Source organism: Chelmon rostratus, chromosome 22 (genome assembly GCF_017976325.1).
Source record: "Chelmon rostratus isolate fCheRos1 chromosome 22, fCheRos1.pri, whole genome shotgun sequence".
Classification (NCBI taxonomy): Eukaryota; Metazoa; Chordata; class Actinopteri; order Chaetodontiformes; family Chaetodontidae; genus Chelmon; species Chelmon rostratus.
The window spans coordinates 6,666,383-6,673,972 of record NC_055679.1 but is presented as its reverse complement, the minus strand read 5'-3'; positions in this window follow the sequence as shown (position 1 = coordinate 6,673,972).

The following is a 7,590-nucleotide window of genomic DNA, read 5'->3' as shown; positions in this document are numbered from 1 at the left end:
GGGCCAAAAACAAAAAATGCTAAAAAATGCTTTTCTTGAGCGCCATGGAGACGATGGAAGTCTCAGCTGCGGACGTCAGGGCGTCATGACGCACAGGTGTAACCACACCAGGGCACGTTGCTCTGCGTGGGGCTCTCAGCTCGGCTGTGTGTCCGGAGCTTACCTTGTCCCGTCGACGTTTCCGCTTTCCTCTGTTGTCCAGTTTTCCTGTTGTTGTGATTTGGAAAGAGCTGCGCGTAAAGGGACATTATTTGTGGTATTATTTTTTTGCACATGTGAACTGAGCCTCACCAAGGTTTTTAACAGAGGCAGAGCTGCGCAGTGCTGGATGAGACTGTTAGAAGAGCCTCTGTGCCGGTGGCTGACTGACACATGTACAGTATTTTGTACAGTTGTAGTCAGGAAATGACAGATTGTAGTTTTTCTAACTTGTACTTGGATTGTTGCTTATCAGTCTCAAATATTAAAACTTTGCTTTCACTTGTTTCCCCTCAGGTGATGTGGACTACGTCATCGAGTGTCCTGCAGCCGACGGCCTCCCCGAAGTCATCTGGATTGTCGACAGCGACGACGAGGAAGATGTCCCGATCTACATCTCTTCGGACGAGGAAGAGGAGGATGAGGTTGAGGCTGCTGTCGTGGATGAAGGTGAAGACATTCCGCCACTCTCCTCTGACGACGAGGATGAGCAGATGGAGATCGAGGTGGAGCTGGAAGAAGACGCCGAGGATGAGGAGGATGAAGTTACTGACGATAGCGAGGACTGGGTGGACTCCAGTGAAGATTCTGGATATGGCTCCATGTCTGAGGATGAAGACCACATCAGGCCCCCATCCCCTCTGGACGAGGAAGTCGGCCAAGAAGACTTTTGGCAGGAATGGCTACAGATGCTTCTTGCTGCTCCTCCTGTTCCTCCTCGTCCTCACGCTGAGGGTGGCTGACAGTCAGCTGCTGAAGAACCTCATCTTCCCAAAGGCGGGAAGAGTGCGCTCCCTTTACCTCAACCTCAGTCCTCAGCTCCTCCTCAAAGAGGAGCAGGTAAGTATGAAGAGGCTGAAGTGGGACAATGAGGAGCATCACAAGGAGTCATCTCCCTCAACCTCAACCTCAGCCCTCAGCTCCTCCTCAAAGAGGAGCAGGTAAGTATGAAGAGGAAGAAGTAGGACTACGAGGAGCTTCACGAGGAGTCAGCTCCCAACTTCAGCCCTCAGCTCCTCCTCAAAGAGGAGCAGGTAAGTATGAAGAGGAAGAAGTAGGACTACGAGGAGCATCACAAGGAGTCAACAACCTCAACCTCAACCTCACCCCTCAGCTCCTCCTCAAAGAGGAGCAGGTAAGTATGAAGAGGAAGAAGTGGGACTACGAGGAGCTTCACGAGGAGTCAGCTCCCTTAACTTCAGGACTCAGCTCAATCTGTGAACAATTGATGACAACATTAATGACACGCAAGAAGAGACGACCTGGAGGACAAGCATCTACATCCTGGATCTCCATGACGACGGAGAGGATACATTATTACTTACATTTATTGTGGGAACCTTCTTCAACATTATTCCTGTTTAACAGTTTGATTGCCAACAAGGCAAAGGTTGAATATTTGTGTCCAAACTGATTCTTGTTTTTCTGTTTCAGAGGGCGGGACGACTCTGCCGCCGCCCCTCCACCCGGACCCCCGACACCACCCTTCACCCCCCAGCCACGACGATGAGGAGCGCCGCGGCCCGACCACCACAGAGGAACGTTGTTAGCGTCAGCTTCTTCTGCGCTGGTGGGTTTGCGACGCTCCTCACACGCGTTCAGGAAGTGGTTGACAGAGACGGACGACAGCTCAGGCTGACCGAGAGTTTAGTTTGTTATGTTCAATGGTTTCAGTGTTCAACATCTTAAATCAAATAAATGATGTGCAATTTATGATTTAGTGACTTTTGATTGTCATTTGTCTCTCAAAGAGTCACTGTTACAAGTGTGGCTTTGAACTGTGTGATTTTTGGTCAATGTCCAATCAGTATTATATCAATGATACACACATTTTAAGGAGTTATTCCTATTAATGGCACTATTTTCTATCTGTTTTTTGCCTACGCTGTCATTGTTTGACTGGTTTGGTGTTTTAAGATGTTTTTGTCTTCTCAGTTGTGGAAAAACAGAAACTATGAACCAGACAATAAGAACAGAAACATTTTATCGAAGCTCCACAGATATCAGTTAAAGCGGCTACGATAGCTTTCTTCAACTCATTTAAGATCTGTATGAAAAACATCCCAAAAAGCAAAGCATAAATATGAGTCACATATCTTAACTTTTATAATAATTAATCTATAATTGATTACAGTAATGAATAATGAAGCATAAAACAAAGTTTTTCTCATGTCATGTTTTCAAGCATGTATAATATTAGACACTATGCATGCTGGCTGCTCTTCATCATGACAAGGTGCATGAAACTGTGATGACACGTCTCCTGTGGAGGCCTGCTATTGGCCGATTCAGTGCTTGAGGAGGGGCACTGTGGGCAGACATGATGGTAGTTCTTATCTGTCAACACTGCAGCCAGCAGTTCATACTCATACTGAAAGTCCTTCTCGTTACCTAGTTTAGTGACTTATTTGTCCAAGAGTAATTTGTACACAAACGATTGAAATGTGCAGTGAAGAAAACAAAAACCACTCAGTGTTTAAAAGACGTCTATTGTAAAGGATAGTGTGATGTACACATTTTTAAGTAAATGAGTTTAAGGTATTCTGCTCTTGTTTATGGAAGGTTCGACTTTCAGTCAGACAGATTTTTGGCTCAAAACTGCAGTACCTGACTTGTCCACATGAGGTCACTATGAGTCCTCGTGTGGAGACCAATCAGCTTGGAGACAGCTCCTTTCTTGTCCCAGTTCCATTCTACTTGTGGACAGTATGTACTGTACTAACTGTCATATTGTCCTGTTATTTGCAGTTAGTTTACAAAAAAAATCAACCCAAGTTTTTACAAACAGGAAATTACAAAAGTCAATCTTGATTTAATAGTTTTTAGCAGTTGCTGGATGTATTTCCTCTGTGCATCCTGACTGTTTTGAGTCACAACATGCTCCACACTGAAAGCCTGCTGAGAATTAGTGTGTGGTATGGAACTGGAACACAGTGTCTGCTCAGGCCTGTACAATAAAATCAGGAGTGTAGCAGCCTGCAGGCCAGAGCTGTGAATCAGACATTAAAACCATCTGGAATTTGAATTATGGCGTTTTTTAGCACTGGGCCTGACACTGTAAGTCTAAACATCCCACAGAGTGAAGAGGTGGCACGACCTTTCCCTTGCCGTGACAACCACTTCCTCGGGCTATAAATAACATGACATTCATTTCTCAATGTTCAGAGCTACAGACGTGACAAAAAACCTGCAGCATAGTGAAACACTGAGCACACCAGAAAGAGACGGCGAACAACAAACGCAACACGGCCCATTTCTCAAGGTTGCACTGTGTTTTTTTTATTTACAAGAAAATACATCTTCATTTTTAAACGTAAAGTGACCTTAGCACATGATTGTTGAACAGATGACCCTTATGCTGATGTACTTGTCTTGGTTCTAAGGTTAAAGAATACAGATTCCTACACATGCACAATGAGATCCAAATAAGGGAAGTCTGGGCTACTCGTCCAGGAACTGAAAATATAAAATAGTTACATGTATGGGTGTTTAGATTGCAAACTCTTTAACGTACTCATGTAGTTAACTACTAAGTGTAGCAATCACTGGCTTTGTGGTGGATCAGTGTATGTTTCTGAGGTCCAGGACACCCCAGAAACTTGAATAACACCCTCAACAGGTCAGAAACCAGAGAACTACAGTGCTACTCATTGTCATATGTTTCTGATGTCACTCTGCCATTGACGACGCTGTCATAAATATTGATTTGACTGTCGTGCGTGTACAGTAAATCCAAATTGAAACACCTCAACGTGGCTCTAATAAAACTATGTAACATGCACTATCAACACAATGAGAAAAATGATCAGTTCTTGAACAAAAGGGAAACTTTTATGACCTGACCACATGTATTCATTGTCAACCTTCAGAGATGCTTCATCACACATCATGGATACATTCAATCTCTTACTTACAAAAGGGCTGATAGAATGTGAAACTCTCAGTATCAAAGTTTTGTTAGTAAGGACGTCATTACAGTATATAGCAGGGTCATACAGTGAGGAAGGCGGCTCCAGGCCTGACCTCACTGGTAAGTCAGCTACCTAAACAGGTTCATTGGAGGGATAAGAAATGATGAGGTGCCATGCTCAATGATAAGACAATGGAGAGTATTTTTTATGACAGTTAAATCTTGTAATTAGCTCAGGACCAACTTCAGTGAAAGAAAACAGAGAGTGGCAGAAAAGGTCTGGTGTGAGTGAGCGAGCAGAGGCCTGGTACCATTCATTTAGACTCGTGTAAGTCTGATAGTTACTCTCCTTTCGGCCGCTCTGCTGGAGAGTGAACCAAAATAGGAAAATTGCAGGGCAGAAAACCAAAACAATGATTTAAGCGTAGCTGCAAAGCTTCATAGAGCTGAGAGGAAGTGCAGGATGGAGTGAGCTGTCATTATCATTCACATATGGACGCCACTTTAAAGATATCAATAAATAAGAATAATGTGGCAGTCCCTCTGTGATCAGTGGAAGCTGAAGGAGCTTCAACCACTGAGCCACCGTGCTGCCACAGGACCCTTTCTCATGTTCCCATTATGCACCATGTAAATGCAAGAACACAGAAACATGCAAAAGCTCCAGACTCACTGGACAGCAAATGTTACCAATGATAGAGTTTAGCCTCAGTTAGCCCTGGACAACTAGGAAAACGGCAACTCATCATTTATCATCCCCCCCTCTCAAGATGAAATAACACTACTTCTGACTCTTTAACTATTAAAGCTACGGTCATGCCTATAAAGTCCAGGCGCTGTCTGCTCTCGAGCCGACCTCGTGTCCCGGCGTCACTTGGCAGACTCTGTGTCATTCAGCGGCTCGTCTGGCCTCCTGTCAACAGAGTCTGTCTGACGGCACAGACACCCGACTTATTCCAGGCCAGACGGCTGTAGAAGGGGCTCGCCATGCCATTCTCGAGCCCGGCAGTGGCGCCTTTGATTTGATCGCGTACCGAGTGAAAGCGTGCTTGTTTTTGTGCAGTCCAGGTTCGTACAGGACCAGACCACACAGAGCATTCCAGTTATTGTTCCTTTAGATATTACAGGAATGCACTGACATTTCAATTTTGAATTATTTTTCTTCACCAGTGACATTTTTTTTTTTGTGGGGGCGGGGGGTCATCCTGTAACCTAGCAGCCATCATCCTGAGCAAAGCAGGGGTGCATCCAAATGGTCTCAAGTTCTTTGCTTCAACTGTCCACTGACAGCCAAAAGGGGAGGTTGCGAAGGATTAAACGTCTCAATGGAGCAAAGATGTTGCAGATCCTGGATGCAGGCCCAGCTCGGTCCGACAAAAGGCCTGAGGGAGTTGTGACAAGCACACTCGACAATTTACATTACAATTTCCATAACAGATGAGACGATGCAGGTGTAGTTATAGACCGACTGTGACTGATTGTCCATCCTCTGCTACACGGACATGGCGGCGTGTTAGCCAAGCAGAGGCGTCATAACAAAATAGTGGTATTCTGACCAGTGAGATGACTTGATATCACGCTACGCCAGTGTGAGAATAACATACAGGAGACCAGCGATTCCCCTGTTTGTGGAGGAGTATGGATCACTCAGACAGATTTCACCATATTCCTGACTGAGGGGCTGTGGATGAACGTTCCAGAGGAAACACTGAATTCAACGTGAACTAAGGAGACTTTTGTGTCACACAGCACTCAGAAGAAATGCAAATGTTTCTGGGTGCTTTTTGCTTTTCAAATGCAGTGAGAATTTGTATTGCTTGGTGGGCTTCAGGCCCAGTCGAATGCATGAAACTGCAAAAATATATCTGTATGTGCCCACGGTGAAGTCTGAAAGACGAACAGCACAAACATCCACAACTTCTCCACCCATGATCCCCTCTCCTGTCACTCAGGACAAGTGCCCTTTGTGCCCTCTTTCTGCAGGGCGCAGTGAGCGCACACACACACACACACACACACACACACACACACACAGGTGCGAACCACTAAAGGAATCCACTGTAAAAGCAGCCACGACCGAAGCTTAGAGCCACCACAGGAGAACACAGCGCTTACGGCCTTTTTTCAGAAGAACAAAAAGGTGTCAATGTAACCAACTCACGGTATCACAATTTCAGATGACTGGAAACAAACACGGAGGCTAAACGAGGAAAAACAATCCGACTCTTTTTGTTCCTGTACGAGCCACTAGTCAAGAGGCAACCAAGAGCCAAACATGAAATCCAGAGAAGCTCCAACATCTGCAGTCTCTGACTGAGCCTGACCTCTAACCATTGTAATATTAGCCCAAGGCCTCTTATATTATAATAATAATATGTGGAACATGATTTAAAATATATAAGTGCATGTCAAAGCACTTCATGATATTAAAAGATAATCAGCTTCTACTCGAGAAAGGTGAGAAATCAAGGTGGAGTGTTTCTGACATCATCATTAGCATCGCGGATTAGCTCGTTGTCATGTAGCCACGAGGTGACGTGCATCGAAGCACGATCAGCCCCAGCAGGCGTCTGGCCCACTGCAGACGCCCGAGCGTGCACGTATATCTCAGTTACGTAGTCCGAGTGGCTACCTGCTGACCCGACACCAGGCTGTCAGGTCAGCTTCCTCCTCCTTCGCAGCTGGCCCGGTTCGCTCATTGTGTTTGTTCAATACACCAGACAGCTGCGGTTTTGGAGTCAGACCTGCATCACTAATCGCTCTAATAATAGACTGGCTGGTTTTCTTTTGATCGCAATGCGAGAGGCCGCAACTGAGCCGACATCGGCGGGTCTGCAACAACCTGACGAGGGCTAAGACGAGGTACAAGGAGAGGGATTGTACTGAGATGAAAGTCAAAATCAAACAAAGGCATGTTGTGGCAGTTTGAAAAATAGTCTCTTTTCACCTCTCGGGACTAAGAAGCCACACGAAGCTCAGTAAAAACTAAAATCTACTGCCAAATCATGACAAAATCCTGCGCCGCCCAGTGCACGCTGGGCCTGGAATACTGCTTCGGACATCATTTAGTGGTTCTATAGTAAACGTTTTCCAGCTAAGATGCAGCTTTTTCACTGTGAGTGACCACGACAAACAGCAGCGGCCCTCTGAAAGCAGAGTAAAGTGCTACGAAACAAACAAATCATCTCGGGGGAATTTGGAGAAACCGATCGTGACAGCGATGTGCGCTGAAAGCAGACATTGTGAAATCTATGTGGTCGTTGTGCGTAAGAAGGGGGGGGGGGGTATTACTTGTGGATCCTCTTCACTCTGCCCCTCCGCCTGACTGGTTGGAGCAGAGCAAAGGAGGGATGAAAAGAGGAGGAGAGATGAAAGCTGGCATTCAGAGCTCTCCTGCTTTAAATCTAAACGAGTAAAAAAAAAAAATCTAAGCCTGAAAGAAATACTAACAAACCCCCTGCGGACTTCTCTTTCATTGCCTG